This window comes from Brachyistius frenatus, unplaced genomic scaffold (genome assembly GCF_029030835.1).
Source record: "Brachyistius frenatus isolate BFR_SWC_R1_liver_20210118 unplaced genomic scaffold, ASM2903083v1 Contig_55, whole genome shotgun sequence".
Classification (NCBI taxonomy): domain Eukaryota; kingdom Metazoa; phylum Chordata; class Actinopteri; family Embiotocidae; genus Brachyistius; species Brachyistius frenatus.
Genome location: NW_027210654.1, coordinates 65,645 through 87,350, shown reverse-complemented (window position 1 = coordinate 87,350; position 21,706 = coordinate 65,645). Strand labels below are relative to the sequence as shown.

At 40.1% G+C, this 21,706-nt stretch overlaps 1 protein-coding gene across 2 annotated transcripts in view; it reads left to right on the top strand.

Moving 5' to 3' along the window:
* Positions 1-21,706, top strand: part of LOC138624757 (uncharacterized) — an 84,191-nt gene that overhangs the window by 19,786 nt on the left and 42,699 nt on the right. The window lies entirely within an intron of this gene.

Genomic DNA, 21,706 nt, shown 5'->3' with positions numbered 1-21,706 from the left:
AAACGGGGATGTTCCTGAAGTTGACACACACTCGAGGGGGGAGGATTTATTTGTGAAAGAAAAAAGGAAAGAAAAGGAATAGAAATTACAGGGCTTTCCTTCAAAGTGTCGCTAATGCATTTTGGAAAAGGATTAAAATGTCACATATCGTTAAATATCTTCACAGCAGCTCTGTTTTCAGGATGTCAAGACTAGGAGAATATATTTGCTGTGTCTTCACTGTAAATACTTAAATACTGTAAAGACTGGTTAAATGTTGCAATACAAGCGTGCAAATGCTATGTACTGGATGTGTTTAGACATTTTTGTCAGTGTAACTATACTGTTTATATTTTTTAGACTTTTTAAAATAAATTATTCATATGTAAGTAATACATGTCTACCACACTGCTGACATTTGTTTGATGTATTTTTTTCTTTCATTTCCGTAATCCTGAGAGGGAAGTGGATAAGTGCCTGAATTTCAGCGCTGAAAACAGAGAACGGTACAAATTTGCTGTCTATTATCTTGTAATCCTTCTGTTTTGGTTTGTCTTTCAGCCAAATTTCAACCATGTTGTTGTGTTTGTGGTAACGTGTTGTTTGACTCATGAGAACACATAATGCACACACTTTGAACCAAACAAGAATAATATCAGGATCATTCAGCTCTGTCTGCAGTGAAGTATATTTGGAGATTACACAGCTGCAGGTACCATGCCATTTAAAATTGGTCTTTGTTTCTACACAGAGGAAGGAAGCGTGCCATCTCCAGACACCATCCCATTTATTTCCATGTAGAGCTGCTCTCTTGAGATAAATGCTGGACATAGTTACTGAGGAAAAGCTCATTGCATGAATCATAGTCAAACCACTGATTGACTGTGATTTTCTTGTCTTTTAAATGACTTTGACTTTATTAATCCCACAGTGGGGAAATTTAGTCGTCACAGCAGCATAGAAACAGAAAAAAGATGCAAATTTTCAAATATGTATAAATAAAATAAGATGGATAAAAATAATCATTTTAAAAAAAAAGAAGCTAATATCAATGAATAAATACACACGTGTAAACTATATACACAAAAACGCATGCATATGTTGCATCTTCCTATGGAGGCTGCAATGGTGGCTCACTGTGATCCAACAGCTTTAATGCTTGTGCCACTGAAGACAGCCACTCCAGAGTGAAGGAAAGTGCAATTTGAGTGGAACAGTCATGCTGCTCTGCGAGCACTATTAAATCTGAGGTGAAATTGTCCCTTTATTAATGTATTTTTAGACACCCACTCCTCCCCATCCTTCCTGTAGCTGCCCTACAGCTGCTGACACCAGGGATATCTCAGCACAGCCCAAAGAATCGATCTACAGATCCAGCTGAGGAGAAACAGGATTTAAGATGCATGGAGAAAAGAGCGGACGCCTTTCTTTGAACTTAATCTGCAAGGCTACGCAAACTGGCCATAAAGCAAGGCTTTATGACACTCGAGGAGATGTGCTTCATTGGTTTTTCCCATCCCTACCCAGACACACAAAGCTGCAAGTGGCCTGAGTCAGCCGTCCGCTAATTACCCATTTCTTCTGCACTCAATACCAACAACCCCTTTCTGTCTCCTTAACTGCGCTGACAAATTCAGGTCTTATCAATACTGGAAACAAATATGAGGATCACGCTGATACGGGAAAATGCAAAATAGCACACAGTTCATCAATGCCAGAGGTTCCTAACTTCCCCACAGACCTGTCAGATGAACTCAAGTACCCCTTCAATTTTACTCCAAAATAATCCATTACTTTTATTAATTGTTTATACATTACTTTAAGCTTACTATTACATTATTTTCAACAAAGGTATTTAATAACTTTACTTTAAACAATTCACAATTTAGCAACAACATTTTCCTACTCAAACCATTTATCCTTTACTTGCGGCTGTCTTTATCAGCTCTATCCATGCTAAAACTAATCCATTTTAACAGTCCATCATGTTTAGCCGACTGTTTAGACTGACGTGGTTACGTGTTTCTTGTTACAGCTGACTCAATATACAGAAAGAGTTGATTTCATTCATATCATAATTTCAGTTTTTTCAAACAGATAAGCTCATTGAAAATTGTTCCACAAATCTCCTCGCTAGTGTTGAGGTGCCAGAGGTCAGAGCAGGTGCATGAACTCACAAACATCTCTGGAATGAGTACGGCCTTGTGATCGTTTGCCTCCACCAACAAGTCAAGTTGCAGTTTACATCGTCTGTCCAGACTCACTTAATATATGTCGTGAAGACGTGGAAGGAATGACAGTACCCAATGATTTAAATTTGGATGTTGCTGCAAGGAACCTTCAGATTCTAAAATATAAATGCTTCACACATCTTCAACCCAACGGCACAGAAGATTTTATTCCATACAATCACCAGTTTCAAAGTGAACACCCATTATTAGAGTCACCAATTCTGGAGTTATATGACGTCAGATAAGGGCCAAAAAAATGTTTTTGCAGAACATGTCAGTGAAGTTGACCTTTAACCTTTCTGGTATCAAATGTCATCTCAGGAATGACTTGAGAAAAGTTCTTCAAATGTGGCAAAAACATTCACTTGGACTCAAGGATGAATGGGTTTGATTTTGGTGGTCAAAGGTCAAAGGTCACTGCGACCTCACAAAACACATTTGTGGCCATACCTTGAGAATTTGTGTGCTGATTATGACAATATTTCCCACAAATATCTAATAGGATAAAATTATTTTTACATCCATGTGGTCAAAGGTCAACTTCACTATGACATAATGTTTTACAAAAACTTTATTTTACACCATAACTCAGAAACAGAAGGGGAGATGGTGATCATATTTGGTTGATACTGAATTTGTAACACTAATCTTCCGTGGCCACCCTGAAACTTTGGCGATTGTATGCATCCTCTGTGCTGTCAGGTTGAAGATGTGTGTGAAGCATCCAGGTTTTAGAATCGGCAGTTTCTTTGTAGCAGCAACCATATTAGAAGCATCATCTACTGTCAATCAGCTTTATTGGCCAAGTATGTGAACAAAAACAAGGATTCCTTGAAAATATTCACTACATGGAATATATTTGAGTCTGAGCCTGGATATGAAGTGTAACTTGGCTGGTTGGAGGAGGCAGTAATTCTAGTTTCCTTCTGTGTGTAAGACTAAAGCTCATCTTGCATCAACTCCTGCTGGGTGGTTGAATAAAAGGTTGAAGCAGCTGGCTGTCAACAGGCTGTGTGATTTGAGTGTGTATGGATAATGGAGAATGAGAAAGGGACTGGCTTTGGAGCACTGAGATATTTTTCATTAAATATTGCATTTCAGCTTAACAAAGCGAATGATAAAATGAAAAGAAATTCTGTGAAGATTGTTGTCAGAATGAGGTAAAGAGCACCTTTAAGCTGAGAGGTTTAAAGAGCTCTCATCTAAACTATGAACAGCAGCAAGAAAAGGAAAAAAAAACACACAAAAAAAACATTCTTTATTAGTTGCTTTGCTGCCCACCATGAAATAGCTAAACATGTAGGTATCACCTATTAAAATTCAAGACAGATGAATATCACAGCTTCAGTTTAACAACTCCAGGTCACAGGTGTCAAGCAGCACAGACCCAGTGTGAACCAGCTTACAACAATGTTTTGATAAGCACCCTCTTGACCTTCCAGCACCACTGTTGTGTCAGTCGAATCAGCTCTATCATATAAATCCCCCCTCTGCTCTTTCCCAACGCCTGTCTGTAATCACCAGCCTTAACCATTCACTGGTCATAATGAGATGTGGGAGCAAAGGATGCTGAGAGACGTCCTTGGAGCTGCTCCTGCGGCTGCAGGTGTGTTATCCATGTTCATTATCCCATGGCTGATTCTTTATGGTCCTTATCTGGGCGAGCAGCCAGCATGTCTGCAAATTATGAGCTCTCTCGCTGTCACACTTTCACGCAACCGCATGCTTTGATCAAAATCAATGTCATTTTGTGCACGAGTCCACATACATAAACATGCATGTACCCGTGTGTTCAGAGCATCGTAAGGATATGACTGTCACCGACACCGGGGTGACACTGACAGTAGCAGAGAGGCGGAGAACAATTTCTGCCCTTGTGTGAGCTCCACAAATTGCTCTCTTTATAGCAAAGCATAGATTTAGGAAAGGTCAGAGGCTGGTGAGAGCAGAACACACAACATCTTGACAATCTTGTTAAAATGACTTTAAATGAAAAGTGCTGCTGATGACCGGAGAAACCTCCCCAGGAAATGGGTATTCCTATTTTGTATCAGTCTCCTCCTGTACACCAGCACTTAAAGATAGCTTTTCACAGCAGACAACATTTTATCTCTCAGCCTCTTAAGTGCTGAGGGCCACTGCAGGCTGTAATTTCCACAAACTAAGTACATGCAGTCTATCATATCTGGATGTTTTGTATAAAAAATCACGAGAAAATAAATCCAGCACTCATGACATTTAAGCTCAGCATCTTTTCTCTCTATTGACATGACCATAAAATCTCAGTAGCACTGCCATGAACAGTTTGCATTTCTCACTCTCCTTACTGGGAGCCAAAGATGTCATTTATGGAGAGATTAAGGAGCATTTAAGACAGAATGAAATCACTTTGAGCCCAGTATCTTTATTACTGGAGCCACACAGGCCCTGATCAGACATCAGCCTCTGTCACACCCATCACTCAAACAATGTTATTTCCCCTCATGCACACAGTGCAGATGCACACAAACATACACAAGCCCAATGCACTCTTCTTTGGTCATCTTTACCTCCCCGTCTACTACTCCTCTTCTCTCTCTATCCACTGCATCTGAATTGTTTTTGTTATTTTTTACAAAAGGCATCTTTGAGCCTTACTGTTATATATCTTTTGTTGAGAAAGTTGCATTTTTATGACATCTCTCCCCAGCGTTCTCTCACAGATTATTTATTGTGTTTTCCACTGATCCTAATAAGGGGCTTTCATAGCGAACATCAAACGGCCAGCTGGCAGAGCTGCGTCTTGGGTAGAGCTCCTCAAGGTAAAAGCAAGCCGCCCCCCCGTCAAACTCTGCACCGTCAGCATTAACTCTCACACACACACACACAGGCACGCACACGCACGCACACACACACACACACACACACACACACACACACACACACACACACACACACACACACACACACACACACACACACACACACACACACACACACACTCTGCAGTTTTACAAAAACACCAGTGAATCTCAACAAGTATTTCATCTATCAGTGAATGAGCTTCAACATCAGCAATCCATTTAAAGCAACCAGTGCATGTATTATTAATTGTCAGCAGGATGCAAATCATGAGTTTACATCTTTACAAGGATTAAATGCTCAATTGATCTTGTCCTTTTTTGCTCTATTGGGTGGAAAACGCATTCCATGAGGGCATATGGTGATACTGCAAATGGCAATTAGGTATATTACAGTCTACGGTAATATCCATTAGAAATGTTTAATTTTAAGCATCTATGCTTATGAAATGCCGTGGCTATTTTGAGCCCGTTTCATGATGCACAATGAAGCAGCAGCAGGAGCTCTGGCAAGAGAGCGAGCGCTCATCTAGAGAGAGAAATGAGAAATAACACAGCATCAAGCGCGTGGCAAGTAACAGCAGGCTCCTTCTGAGTGGGTAAATAACTGAATATTCACAGACAGCCTGTTTGTAATACTGTCTTTCTTTGCTCTATCCCAATGAGAGTAGAAGCACCTTTACTATAAGAAATGTGTCAAAAACACATTAACGTTAAAATACTTAAATGTCCCGCATTCAACATCCTATTGATGTATGTATGCATGACCTGGTTGCCTATTTCTGTGATTTTGCTCGCTTTGTTTGCTGCTGACTACCTCACTGTGTATGACTGAAAGTAAAGACTTGGATTTTGAATGTTTACCAGCTCTCCTGAGTGATCCCTGCAATTGAGTCAGATCCTCGATTTCCATTGTTACAGTTAATGTTTCACTGCTGGTCAAGGTTGAACTAGTTTTGGGGGTCTGGTTTTAAGATAAGAAGGTAGGCAGGAAGAAAAACAACTCAATAGTATACAAGTGTATGTATTTCGTGGATGTTTCCCTAAAACCTAATATTTTCAGTCTTCAGTCCACTAACTATTGGCTAAATGAGAGTCCTTCCTGGGTTCCCAGAGTCCCGTATCCCCTAAATCTATATGGCACATAATGGCAACATCATAAAAGGTAATATGTTCCCCACTTCTGTAACGGTAGCATATAATGGGAACCTGAAAAAGATGCTCCACAGCTTTGCTGAATATAATATGGACTGTGAGGTTTAGAGTTGGAGTTGAACTGGGGGACATAGAGCCTTGGGAACTTAAATCTGCTCTTATCTGAATGAGAGAAATACCGGCACCAAAACCACCCGAGTTGAAGGGGGAGATCGTTTGACGGAGTCTGGACAGTGACCATCTGAATGGGAAGGAGAGAGAGTGGTGGTCTGATGAAAAACCGATGTTCAAGTCTGTGAAAAAGCAAAAGTCTACATGGATTTCTTTTAAGTAACTTACGGAAGAAAGTATTTTACTTACATATTGCATGTAAATGAACTTGTGTGGCGTGTGTAACTTACGTATATAATGTTACTTATATGAAATTGCTTATGTTAACCCAAGCAATGATCTTTTCCGAACCCTTAAGTTCTTTACACACCAGAGGCAGGATGAGTAAATGACACAAAAATGCGAAACACTTGCCGACGAATATTTTTGCATCAAAACTATTCATACCTGCAGCGATGTGAATATGCAAATACCTCTGCATGTGACTTAAGTGCATCATCTGAATGAATATTCACCACAGGATGAGCAGATACCAGAGATGTATAATGTGATTGGTTGATGCCTTTATTCACGGTGTGAAAGCTCAGAAAAATCTACCCCTTTCTAAAATATAAAATGTTGCTTTTTTGCCATGTAATATTCGCATTTGTATGAAAGTACTCATGACAAAAACAACAGTTCAAAAAATGTATTGACATTCAAATTAAATGCATAAAAAAAAAAAAAATGCTCCTGGTGTGTAAAGGCCATAACCCAGTAGTTTTTAGTGCCGAACCCTCACCAAATTGAAACTGTATGACATTTATCCCAAACCACGATCTATTCCAAACTGTAACCACATGGTTTTTGGTGCTTACCCCTGGGGCCCCTTACATACTGTATCTCTGAGACAAAACTGCAGTATTTCACACCCTCAGATGAAAATGTGTTGCGATGTAACCACCTTACAGAGAGGTTTAGAGGTGAAAATTATCTATTGCCCAGCTTCTTTTTTTTTATGTGCAGTCTTAATCTGAAACATAACGGGTAACTAAAGCTGTTGAATCCATATCAGTAAAAAGCTTACATGTGGGTATAAACGGCTCAGAATTCCAACAAAGGGTAAATACATGTTTGAAAGAGACGACAGAGTAAGAGAAACCATTGGTTGCCCTGCAGCTCAGAGCAAAGCCCTGGTTTTGTTTCTCTTGGTCTCCTCAGGGTGCTCTCAGTAAAATACAGTAGATCAGTCTCTCTACTGGCACCCAATCACTTCCAGACCCAATGCTCCTCACCAGCCAGAGCTTTTCTAAGAGATTTTACCCCGACGAGAGTCTTTCTTCCGGAAGGTTTTTGCAAAAAACCCAGTCTAAATCTTTTTCAAGTGAGCAACTCTCAGATGTTTTAGATGTGGCGACTGGTCCACTACCCCCTCTCTCCCTCCCTCCTCCACTGCTTGGCATCTCTTTCTTCCTCTCACTCCCAGCTCCACTTTCAGAGGAGAGTAGGCGTGAAAATGTCTTTATTTTTATATTTTATTTTCTCTTCTCTCTTAAGGAAGTCTTTAACACAAGGAGGACTAAAAGCGTGGAATCAGGCGTGGGCTGCAGTATCACAGAGGCAGTAGGAGGAAGGTGTGATCACAACCCTGCAGGCTCAGATTGGATCACACGTTATGTTTTTCAGCCCTGGTTCTCGAGTTTGGCTTGGCCTCCATTTTTCCCAGCCCACTCATCCCAGCACGCAGCAGCTGAAGGTTTTGGGGTCAAGTTTGAAACACAAAGACTCAAGCACTTTCTCCTTTTCTTTGTCTGGCTTTTATCTGACATACTCTGCATTGAACCACCGTCCCCCTCTGTTTTCCCCCACAGCTCCTACCATCTCGATAAAGGTATAACAACACTGTCAGCAGTTCCTCGGTGAATTCCCAACTAGCTTTAATTTTCAGACTCATCCATAATTCACCAACACTGGGCACCTACCAGAGCAGCATCTAGCTGGATTAAAGGCCCAAGTGCTGTATCTATTCCTTTCAGTTTAATTTGAATAGATTTCATATTCATTGAAATGGTATATGAGACACCCAATTTCAATATGTTGAAAAGGAAAGGAAACAGACAGGATGGAGTCGAGGCGACGGGGGGATGGACCCTGACTACAAAAACATCAGCATGTATGGCTGTTTAGCTTTGGTGTATTGAGGCAGCTGCTGGTTTAGGATGTCGAGGTGTCTTTTGCAGCTATATTGTCTTTATTTGTTGACAGTTTTGTCTTTAGCACCACAACTTGTACAGTTGTGGATATTAAAGAAGTACTGTTAAAATGCTGCCTTAAACTCCCATAATGGTGGAGGACTTAAAACAAACAAATTATAAAAAGATCGGTCAATACCAGTGGTGAGTCTCAGATGTCCTTGCTTTAAGTCCCTCGTATGAGTTATGACGGATAATACTTTTCCCATAATGCAACTCAGTAGCATCTTCACTAGACCTTCCATTCCTGTTTAATGCCATGATCCTTTAAGGTCAAGTCTCAAGCATAGAGTGTGAAACCAATGCACAAGTGCCTTAAAGCGCAATACCAATGAGGGGCCCTAAGGGCTGTCATCCAAAAAAAAAACTCTGGTTCCAACTCCTGTTTACTCCTGTTGATCAGTGCTTTAGTGGTTCTGCTGAAAATAATTCTATAATTAATTAGATATGAGGCCTTAAAGAGAGGTATGTTTGGCGACGAGTGCCGTTTAATCAACATACCCGCATTTTTGTGGCGGATGTAGTGTTGTCAGTTTCTCAGTCAGATCGCTCCTCGAGCTCGTCCAAATATGGTCCCTGCTGCCTGCACAAATCACAATGACAACATCAGGTTGACATTCTTAGACTTAAAAAAAATTCCTCCACAAACACATTAGACAGCTATTCTCACTGGTTGAGTAGTCCTCTGCACAAAGAACAGATTGCTGTTTATGTATTACTTTGGTATAGTGCCCTATATAACAATTAGATTTTTTTTTTTCCAGATTTATCTGGATAATGATGGTAAATTAATTATTTATTGAGCAGTTAAAAATAAAATGTAAACAGTTTTCAATGATAGTTTCTTTTTAAAAATGGGGTTTATTTTGTGAATTACGCTTATCGCCTTTTTTGTTGAGAAGTTTATTAGAAGATTGATTTCACTCGCGTCTGTTGCACAACATATGATATTCCAGCGAGTAGCCGTTTAGCTTAGCACAAACACTGGAAACAACTGGCCTGGTTCTGTTCAAACAAACTGCACACTAAACATCACTAATCTACATGTTATATCTTGTTTGTTGAGTCTGCACAACAAATGGAATGTGGTAACAACACGTTATGGTGTGATGCGTGTTATGTATTGAATACATAACACGCATCACACCATAACGTGTAACAAAAAATCTTTGTCCAATACAATGTATTGGACAAAGAATTTTTTTTAAACTGTTTTATATTTTTGAGTTAAATATACAAGATACATAATGCAAACAATACAGTTAACTTGCAGTTTTCCCTCGTTTCCAGCTGAATGCTGCTTAAGTTTTCACATTCTCACTCTGGTTTTGTGATATTATTAGAGATCTTCTCATCTCTCTCTTGAAAAAAAAAAAACCAGATGTATTTCCCTTTAAATGACTGCAGGCTCTTCAGGGCTACAGTATGTTGGACTGCATGTAAACCTCAATCACCGCTCCTTTTCCTCTCCTTAATCGGCCTCTCCCTCCTCTCTTTTGTTTCCAGTCACACAGCCTTAGTCCCATCAGTGCCTCAGGGCTGACATGTCTGCTGATGCTAACAAATGACGTGCGTCCCCACTGACAGCAAGTCCATCTGTCTGTGTCAGAGTAATTGAATTTCATAAATATAATCAGAGGGGTCTGTTATGAAGGGACCTGTAGTCTGGTCTCCTCTGCCTCGTGGCTGTGTATTATTCCGCACCCAACCAACACTGTCTGCAGCCACATTATCAAGAGAGAGCGCACGCATGATAACCACTAAACACAGATAGACATTAGTTTTCTATGACGAGTAATGAACAGAGAATCTGCTGCACTATTTGTCTCGAAATCTAATAAGGAGAGGAAGTTTCCAGTTAATTGATTGAGTAATGGAGGAACAATTGAGGCTCCACTAGGGCATCATGATGATTCGCTCTGGTTTTAAAAAGGAATTGCGTTTAAAAACTCCACCAGGCAATTTGACATTACTCGAGTTAATTAATATACTGCAAGCAGTCCGCCACTATTGATCAAAACAAAAATAAAGCAGAAAACTCAGAAGCTACTTAAGGCAAATGGACTTGAAACCGTAGATCCTTCTCATTACTAGCCAAAGCAGGTCCAGTGTTCCCACTGACCAGCGTGTGCAAATTCAGCATTAACTGTATGTTCTGCTGAAACAGATGCTTCACAAGAACCATATGTTCAATAGAAAGCATCTAATTAGCTGTTAAATGGGCCGAGCTTTGACCTGAGAAGCTCCCTCAGAGGGGCAGTTAATCCCTGTTGATGCAGTTTGAGGAAGTATTGATCCAAAGGCCCATCAAGCTTTGCTCCATGGAGGATGCTATCGACCAAAGCACCCAGACGTCTTCCACTCAAACTATAAACATTCTACAAAGAATACAAAAAAATAGACACTCCACATGCAGATGATTACAACAAAGAGCGAACTGACAGAGCCTTCAGGGGTTCTCAAAGACGCAAACTAATTAGTGGCAATGAAGACCTCAAAAACTCCTTTGACGATGGCGCTCTCGGCAGAGATTATATCACTCCCAAGCGGCAGCTTGAGATCAAGATTCTCTTATACCACTGTAAGTAGATTCTGTGAGATGCATCACTGTGTGAAATTACTCGATTCAGAAACTAAATTAAAACATGTAATGATCCATTTGAAGTTATCTTTGCTCCATCGGATCCATCTGAGGCCTTCAATTAACAGCCAAAAGGAGAAGCAATCCCTCAAACCGGTGACTTTGTGATATTTTCATTTTGGACAGTATCGTCATACAAAGATCAAAGCAGCAAATAACAGGACAGATGACCACATGTTACCGGCTGCCTTTGGCACACATTCAGACGGATGACTGCAATGTCTGCCAAAATGCAAAACCTGCCTGGAAGACATCCGAAGTGGCGACCAGCTGACTCACTCACTCTCGTGTTCCCAGTCCTAATGGATTTCATTTTCAAAACAATTGATAGTTTGTCACATCTGCTGTGCTGTAAGACATGCAGCCTGGGATGTGAAGAGAGTGCCAACATATGGTAGATTTAATTAATGTGGACCGTCTCATCGTGTGCCTCCCACAGACAGTTTAGGCCTGGTAGACCCTGCAGACCTCCTGTGTTGTTGGGATTTGCAGGCGTTTACAGTCACCCTGTTGGGTTCACTTCACTGAATTAATTAGTGCACTCTCTGCCCACTTGAGCCTGAGTTTCACATGCTCCGACTCAACGCTGCCAACTTTGGCTTAAGTTGCAAAGACAAGAAAACATTTTTAAAATAGTTTTGAAAGTTGTCTGTGTGATAGTGTTGTGGTTCCTCGCTGATAACCCCCCCAAGTATTGGATATAATACTTGACTGACTGATAGATATCAGACCTTGGTATGAGACAAAATTCATATAATCTAAATACATACAGTGTCAGGCAATACACTCTGGCCTGCTGAAGGAATTAAAAGAAAACTGGCGGAAGAACTTGCCCCCATTGTGTCACTTCTTTCAGGCTACAATGTCAAGTAAATGTTTAAGACAGTCGACAGCAACCAAGTGTGTGTGAAAGTAGTTAAGCCTGTAAGCTGCACTGTCCGAAAAAGAATCCCCTCTGATGGGTGAGGCAGCTTTAGATCCTCTTATCCTTTAACAACCAACCAATTACAAAATAAAACACAGGATTTCAACTTATCTTAAGCACTCGATTCAAAGCATAAAAATCTATAATAAAGCCTCAGAAAACGGAGCCGAACATATCCAAATCAACATTTGGCAACCGACAACTGCCTCGTGAACGTTACTGCTCACATACCCTGTGTTACTGGAGGACTCCACTAGAGGGCACACCAGAGAAACAAGAATACCATTATAACATACGTATTTGCTTGATGTAAACAATAAACATGACGACAATCGAGGTGGTCACTACTTTGCTGATTCTGAGATCATAGTGGGACAAAACACGCCATCGGCAGTGTCACCACTCTGTATTTCCAGCAACAGCTGCCATGAGTGGACAAAACAGTTTCTGACTTGTTTCCATTTAGTTTTAAGGGTCTCTGACCCCGTCACATCTTCCCACTGCCCCGACACTTCCCTTACCAGTCATGTGTATATGGCTTCTTTCGTACGCGTTGAATTAATTTCTGAGAACGTACAGAAGCAATGCTCCAAACGGATGCAGAATACAAAAGGCAGCCATCATGCGCACACGAACGCGTAGTTTTAAGCAAGTACATCCTCCGCAATAGCGTTTCAGAATCAGTCTTGTGACATTTGAAGTTGTTCAAACACAGTTCAAAGGTGATCCAAGGTGAGAAGTTTCAAGACTCTCAGATCATTGTTCTGTTTGTAAGATTTAGACACAAAAACTGTCAAAGCTTTGTTGACGTGCAAATCTAAATCCGAGCATGTTCTTTATATTGATCGCCTTTCATTGTTTAATTGCAAATCTCCTTTTATCAAAAGTCATTTCCAATGTGTGTGAATGTAAATGAGGCTCTGACATTTTTCAGTTGGGACTCTCAACAATAGATGTTGCACGACCTGCAGAAAAACAACCAAAAATTAGATTTGTCTGTTTGAGTTACTGACATTCGACTGAGATGTAGAAGCCAATTTCTCAGATCCTTCAGATCAATGATTGTCTTTTGAGGCGCTGCTCATGCTCAGTCATTTTTTTCCTGTTCTGCTAAGGAGAGTGCTTCTTTAATGGATTTGAACACTAAACTGATGAAGGAGCATTTATTGGCTTTGAATCAAAGCTCCTGTCTGTAATGGGATAAACAAAATGGCCCCATGTCAAATGGGAGAGTGTGAACCCACAGATGCTGCTTGAAAAATATATATTGCAAAATAGATACCAAAAAATGTTGGCTCCTGTGCAGGGTTTTGTGAAAATTTGATCAAAATGTTCGAGCTCTGTGCCTGCTGGCAAGTTAATTCCTTCTCTGGCTGTTAACCCTTTGTGTACACACATCAAATAAATAAACCGTGCTCTGTACAAAGTGCATAAAATATAATTTACAGTCAAAACACTGTCAAAAATGCATGTCCAAGCTTCTAATCTGAGACAACCTACCAAAACTTTCAGCTTTATCACTGCCTCTGTCTTTGGTGTGGACTGATCTGAGTGTCGAATATACAGAGAACTCAAAATAGAAAAGCAATGAAATATTGAGATTTTATGGAAAAAGTTTAATATCATTTTGTTCTTCCCTCTGGTACTTCAATGCTTCATCTGCAAGCCGAATCAGTCAACAAATCCAAACAAAGGAGAGTTGATGTAGTGAGCACAAAAAATTAAATAAAGAAAACAACTGTCATCACTCACCATCTGACAACATGACAGCTATATTTAACAGCAAAATGTAATATGCAACATCTTTGAGTTATTAAAATCAGCTCTCCCTGAGGAAACGTAAGAAAGCAGCATTGATTAGGGGGGGGATGGGGCAACAGAGTGCTCCGTCATTATCGACTGACCCCGCTGTCAGGAAGCAACCCGACAAGCTATTCGCTGTGGAAACATAAAGAACAAAACTCGACAATCAAAAGCAACCAGTTGGAGATCATTCACTGGTGGTGTTCAAGCAGATATACATATAGTTCAAGTAGATGATATTCATTTAACTTACATATTCAGATTCATGTTCTTTTGAAACTCTGCAGTAACAAACAAGGAGAATAAATAAGGATACAGTAGCCAACATACTTTTAACTTTTATCCAGCAGTGTAATCTCTGCTTGTTCAATAATCAAATCATCAAGTCACACACATTAATTAAACAGAATCTAAGATGTTCACTCAGACATTAACCATTTTCATAGCAATTTTAATATAAACAGACATATTTTATTTTTAAATCCCTTGTTCATTGACCCTGAAAGATGAATACTGACTGTGTCAGCCATGCAACACATGAAAGGCTTTCCATTACTTTGATAAACACCAGAAACCCACCAGAAATTGACTGAACGGGAAGTTCATGTAGACTGGTGAGAACAGGTCCATGGCGTGAAATCTTATATAAAACATTATCTCTTTCTCATGAATGGACGAAGAAGAGAGAAATTGGGGAAAATAAACGGGTGCAGATTCTGTTAATACCTTTTGAAATTGAGCAGGCAGTGAGGGAAAGAAATCAGACTCTGCACGGCACACATCTGTACGGCCAAACAAGAAATAAGAAGATTAACAGTATCGCTCTGCTTGCTTGGCCTGCATATGGGCAACATGTTAGTAAAACACTGCAGAGGAAGAAACTTTACCATTCATTTGGAATCATGTTTCTGTCCATCTAAAGAACGTAAGAGCCACAGTTCAACATGAATAAGGACCCAAAAGCCTGCCAAAGAGGCAGAGGTTTGAAGCATGAAAAGAGCTTTTCCTTAAAAGAGGGTTTGCGTGGACTGAAAATGCAGAAGGAGAGCATAAACCCCAAGTCAAGTCTGAGGAACAACAAGAGGTGTTGACTTGATAATCAAACGTCTATACGAGTGACTGCAGGGGAGTGTATACACTGACTAACAGTGACTAGCAGGTGGGGCAGACTGGGAAACCGGGAACAGGTAAAGTGGCCGTGGTAGGCAGCAGACTGAGCGTAGAGAGAAACAGAATGGGTACCTCTGGAGGGTGGACACAGCGAATGACATAGAGAGAAACAGAGAGTCATAAAGTACCAGTGGTGGGTTGAGGAGGTGATGAAGGGAATAAAACTGAACAAACTAATTTCAAACAGTTTTAAACTGGTCCTCTTCCATGGAGCCTGCCATGTTGCATCAATGTTTCTACAGTAGCCTAGAAGGGACAAAGAGTTTGGCAGCCTATGTAAATTGTCCTACACACGTGGAAGGGGAGCATTAGGTTAAGGATATTCAATAGGCTGCAATCTGCAACCTCACCACTAGATGCCTCTAAATCCTACCAACTGCTTCTTTAAACTTTCTAAAACGATCCACTACAATCCTCTGATTCCTATTACACCACTTTAGTTCTCCTTCAAAGAGACATGCTGACATATGATCTAAATACATAAATGCCATCACTTAAAACATTTTTGGTTCTTCAGGCTGCTGTTCTGTCCCTCTTAGTTGTTATTTATCGGTGAAAACCAAAACAACTGGTGAGACACGCTGAAAAGCTCCACAGAATTGATGGGAACTGCATGGTCAGGGATTCATTTTCTGGGTGACCTCTTTCACAAACACTGTTAGATTCATATATAATTAATTTCAAAAATATTGGTTACAGCCACGTTAAATACAATGTGAAAAGGTTGTACAGTAAAAAGCTAAAAGATTACAGTTTGGGTCTCACTAGCTTCTTGCTGCTTTTGCTTCCCAATCTTGCATTGAGTTGTTTCCTGGTTCCGTTATTTGTTCAGCAGCAGCCAAGCAGGCAGCTCGGTATTTGCTCAGGGTAATGAACAGCATGTTAGCGTGCAACCCGCCACCAGGAAGGCTGTGACTTCGATGGAGGGGGAACCCTGCTGTTCTCCTTCAATTACAGCCACCCAGTTGCTCCAAGCACCTGCTGGCCCACAGACAAACCTCACGGATACAGCAGCTTCCTACTAATCCAGTCGACTGACGAGTAGACAGGAAGAGGGGCAGACTACACAGCCGGAAGCTGACAAAGCTGTAGCAGACAATAATGTTGATCATATCTCTCCATCTCCAAAGTTACCAAATAACTGTTCTTAGACTGAGAGGCTTGAGGTCAACTGAGAGCCTTGAGGTAGGCATTATGGCCAAGCACAAGTGAGACGGTCAAAAGATGTTTTCCATCCTTATATTCCTATATATATATGTTGCTATGCTACCATTGTGCTGCAGCGCAGAGCGGAGAACTCTTCCCATTCATGGTTTCCAAGGTCTGCAGACATGGCTAATGGGATCTCTGATCACTGAAGTGGTGGGTGCCTTTCAGAACCAGGAGACATTGGTAATGTTGTTGATGTTAGAGGAGCAGAGGCTTTTTCAGGGAAGAGACATGGTAGCTACTATTGCAAGACCTGCTTGAACTGTCTTTTTCTGACAGGTTAGTGAGTTTAAATCTGAATTACAAAAACTATATGCAAATCTCATGAGATAATTGACAAAATGTTGCCTCAGTGTGTAAAGAAGACATTATATAACAAGTAGTTCTGACCCAGAGATCTGATTGGTCAAGCGAACATTTGTAACGTGCTCAAATCACCATAACCGCACACCCTGCTCATCACTAGAAATATCACTCCGCCTCCTCAACGGGAATATATAATCGGAAATTCATTTAATATAACATGCAATATATGTTATCGGCCCATTAAATGTGACCCATTTGGCGAAATCGGGTCTCATTTGCAAATTTGAATTGGGAAATACGGTGAAAGGATTGATTCCACATCAAATATTCAAAAGTCTCCTGTTTTCCGCTGTGATTTAAATGCAGCTTCAGAGGTGGTACTTACATTTTATTTCCTTTACACAGTTAATCCATCGGTTTCCAGCCATATTTTAGTTTATATGCTAAAATAATCCAACCACCCAGATAGCTACATACTTATGCTATCTTAAGATGGATCTCGTGAGGCAGTGGTTAACATTGAAGTTGTCTAAAAGCCACAGAGGCGAACAATTTAGCAAGCTAGGAGGAGTCATTGAGGAGTATTGCAGGAAATGTAAAGGCATAATAACAGAGGCAAAAATTGAGGCCATCAGACACACTATTAAATTATGCAGAAAAACTATCCAATGCAAAATTAACTTTTATGACAAAACATCAGCAAAGCATAGATTGTAAGTGAGAATGGCAGTAGCCTCCACGCTTGAAAAGCGAAGCCAATACAGAAGTTCCTCAGTGTAATATCAGTGATGGCCACTAGGGCCTGGCTATAAAAAAAATGTTTTAAAAAAACACTGGCTGCAATAGACTCCCATTTAAAAAGCATCAATTTCTCATGAAATACAAACTCAATTGACATGCTTAGAGGTGCACTGAGGTTTGTGGGAGAGCATCCAACTCTGGTCACTTCTGGCGCTAAAAAAACAAAAACAAGATGGGGACGGCCAAAATGCCAGACTCAAGGCTTTGAAATGGCAGTTCACCGAGGGGTGACATCACAGAGGGTTGCCTCTTGTAGAAACGAACTCATTAACTCTGTATTTTCAGAAAATTTCAAGGTCAGAGGTTGTAAATATCACAGAGGCGGGCATACATATGGACTTTTCTCATGAACACAGTAAACACAACACCATTTAAGGCAGCATTAGCCACACAGACATAAAAGTTGTCTCAATCTTCTCGTCTACTTCAGTAAAAAGTCACTGTGTAACAATATTCCTTTAAGCTCAGAATGAAAATATTTGTATTTGTGTGTGGTCAATTTGAAGCACTCACTGTGCTTTGTGAATAAAATAACGTCTGATACTTTAATGTAGCTCATGAATAAAGTCAAGGAGAGAAAAAGAACAAGTGTAGCTCCATCAATCTCTGTCTGCCTCTGAACCTTGGGCAGATGGATCTTTCTTAAACCAGTTTACATGCACAGATGGATTGCACAAACACTATACACGGTCAAGGGTAAAAGAAGTTGATACTCTGCAAAATTTTATCAGTTTATGGTGTCACTCTGGTGCATTAATGAGGGACAGTTGTGGGGCATTAATGCCCCACAACTGTCCCTCATTATAGGCTTGAGGACTAAATATCCTTGGATTCTTCACCTTTTAAATCCCAGACGGTCCACCAACCTTGTTGTGGATATTTTTAATTCACGTTATCATAAAATACTGCATGTAACTTAATTTCAGAAAGAGAGAACCTGCCGTGTCTATGCACCTGGTGTTGTAAGGGGCCAAGTGTGAGTTACAATGTGAGCTGAATAATTAGTGGAATATAATTATTTATAACTGCTCCTTTACTGAGTACTGAGCAGTTACTTAATGTGTTGGATATCTATAAACAATGTATGATGGACTACAACATGATAAAAAAAAAAAAATAAAAAAAAAGTGTCAACAAGGTTCACCTGAACGGCTGTATGCAACTGCAATGGACACAAATTCAAACACTATTAGTGGGTATTGAAAGACAGGGAGTACGAGAGGTAGCTCTGTATTTAAACTGAGAGAATGACTAAGCACTGATGTTTTTCAGAATCAGGGACACACATGCTGGATCCATACAATGGAAAACACAAGTCAGCAAGCAAACAAATGCACATAAGGTGTCCAGTTTATATCAAATCACTATACAAATTAAGAGGGCTGCCCTAAAGAAAATGAGGTAATATGTAAAGTGTTGTGGATGACACACATTATTACACAAAAAGGATGAACCATTATTACTTTATTATTAGGGCCCGAGCACTGATGGTGCTATTGTTATTCGTAAAATTATTATTATTTTTCTCCTCAAAAATAAATGGACTATTTTGAAGCTTTATCATACTCAAAAACTCATGAAAGTTGGCAATCACGTCTCTCCTGGCGAAAAATTTCTTATTCTAGTGGAGTTGCGAGTGGGTGTGGCCAAATAGCTCGCTAGCGCCCCCTAAAGAGATGCCCTGGCAGCTACATTTACGTACATACAAGAAATTCAGTGGATTTTGTCGAACCGACTTGAAATTTTTTATAGTATATAGTATATAGTACATAGTATAGAGTATAGAGTATAGAGTATATAGTATAGAGAATATATTATATAGTACATAGTATAGAATATGTAGTATAGAGTTTATAGTATATAATATACAGTATATTGTATAGAGTATAGAATATATTGTATAGAGAGTATAGATACTATAGCACGTCGTCCAAAAAGTGACCCAAAAATTACTTTTAGGTCATGCAGGGATATTAAATATCTTCCTGTAATGTGTTGTGGATTTCATGCAGTTTATTGGAAAGTAGTTCCAGTTGAAATAGTTGACAGTGACGCCTGTGGGTAAATTGACTGATGTGGAGTAACTGGAAAGACTAGAAATGTAATTTCTCAACGCTTTGAGCTTCACAAATTAAATTCAGTTCACCTCCACTGTATTGGGTGACAGAAAAACTACAGAGAAAGATATCTCATAATAATTTCAGCACATTAAAACAGTCACTTTAATATACACATTTATTTGCAGGTGTATCTTATAATTATAATTGTATAAACTGTGTAACTTTGGAAATTGTAGTTCTAGCAGAAGGAATCAATCCTGGGGAAACCAGGTCTGAAAAATCTTCTTTCAGCCATTTGAAATGTGAGACTTGGGCACCGAACTGAACAAATCCTGAATCATCTGGAACCTCTAGGGTTGGTATGTCACACAAAAGTACTGATTATTACCTCCATTGGCCTTTGCAGCCCTGGCAGTTTGGTTCGATGGAGGTTGTGGGGGCTGTTGTGTTGTCAGCTCTAATTCAGTCAATGCAGGTATCACACAGGAGTCACACAGTCCTAAGCAAACCTTTTTAACAAATCTTATACTTGATGTATTTGATTAGAGTTTGTTTGGTTGCCAAAATGACAGATCATACATATGAGTTAATGTACTTAAAAGTTGCCTAATTCATTATATTAGACTGTACTATTTTCTATCAATCACAGGCTGGTTGATAACTGAGCCTGTGTGTTGCCTTTTTGAGGGACTTGGATGCTTCTTAGGATGCATTGCTGCTTTGCTGACACCCAATTTAAAGCCTTATTAGTATTAAAAATGATACATAGAAATGTAGACTGTTTTCTGCTGCGGGAGAGATGTGGTGGGAAAACCTGAATAACTAAACCTCAAGGAAAATGTAAAAGAGAAGCATTGAAGAAGCTGCAGAAATAAATCCTTTAGGAAATTTGTGTATTTAGGTTACATGTTTACACATTTCTCAGCAGTTTAAGTGGTCTCAAAGGTGGTTGTCCGAAACTACTTTTTGCGTATGTACTCTATAAACATAGCTGATGATCAGAGTGTACCGTCTTTTTTCCACACTACACAAGAGAAATGAACCCAGGAAATATTAGCTCAGTAAAAACAAATTAAGCAAGCTACACAGGTACAATATTTTAGCATCAACAATTGATCACATTACAGTGTGAATGGGAAAGCTGATGCTCATGGAGATAAACACACAGAGGATTGTAACTCCTCTTTGCCGTTCTCCTCAGCTTAATGGAGCAATCTGATAACATGTTTTAGCTGAATGTTTTAGTTTGATAAATTTAATGTCAGTCCTTGTGCACTCGCCGCTCTCATCGGCACTGTTCGCAGCCAGAGCAGGAAGCTGTTGTCAAAGACATAATTCAAAAGACCTATGGTGTATGAGCTGCCTCGCATACAAGCAACTGATTAGCAGCATTTTGCTGTTAAATATTTCCCTCAGGAGTTTAACCAAAATAGAGCTAAAAGGAGGGTAAATATTGGACTTAAATTTATCAGGGCAACATAAACACGACTCCAAATAAATACCACTGTTTCTCCATGCCTGCTGAACGTTCACATGAGCAACTGTAGGCTAACACGTTTTTACTACCCAGAACCAAGTGGCAATCAACTGTGACGTCACCCAATGAACTGCCGTTCTGAAGCTTTTGAGTTCGGTATTTTGGCCATCACCATCTTGCTATTTTGGAGCCAGAAGTGACCATATGGAGAAGCTGAGGACGAGCGAGCGGTGGCTCTGACTCAATCTACGAGGACAAAACGCCCACGGTGAAAAACCTGACTATTCCTCAAGCCTGTCACTCAAACAGACACTCCACCAAACATATTGCTTTTTGACGTGTACCTGTACGTGACACACTGTTATTTATTCAGATCCAGTGTTGTGGATGCAAGTGGCCATGGTCATCATGGATGAAAGACATCTACATATCCTACAGCTCAATTACAAAGAACAGGCTTATAAGGGTTAGATTGGTATGCTAAAAAGGCATTGAGATGATAAGATATTTTATCAAATACAGATGAAATATCAAAGCCATCCGTTGAACATATTGCAGATACTTGTAACGGGTGGTGTGGTGTGCTGGTGTGTGCTGCTGCAGCTTTTCCGTCCTCGCAGGGCTTCAGCTTCCACAAGCCTCTCGGTAAAGGACAATCTTTAAGACACTCCGAGTCGCGGCACGCAGGGGTGCAAAGGAAAGCATTCTCACAGATGTAAAGCAACCATCATCCCATGCCAGCATCTCCACAGCATACGAGTTCAAAA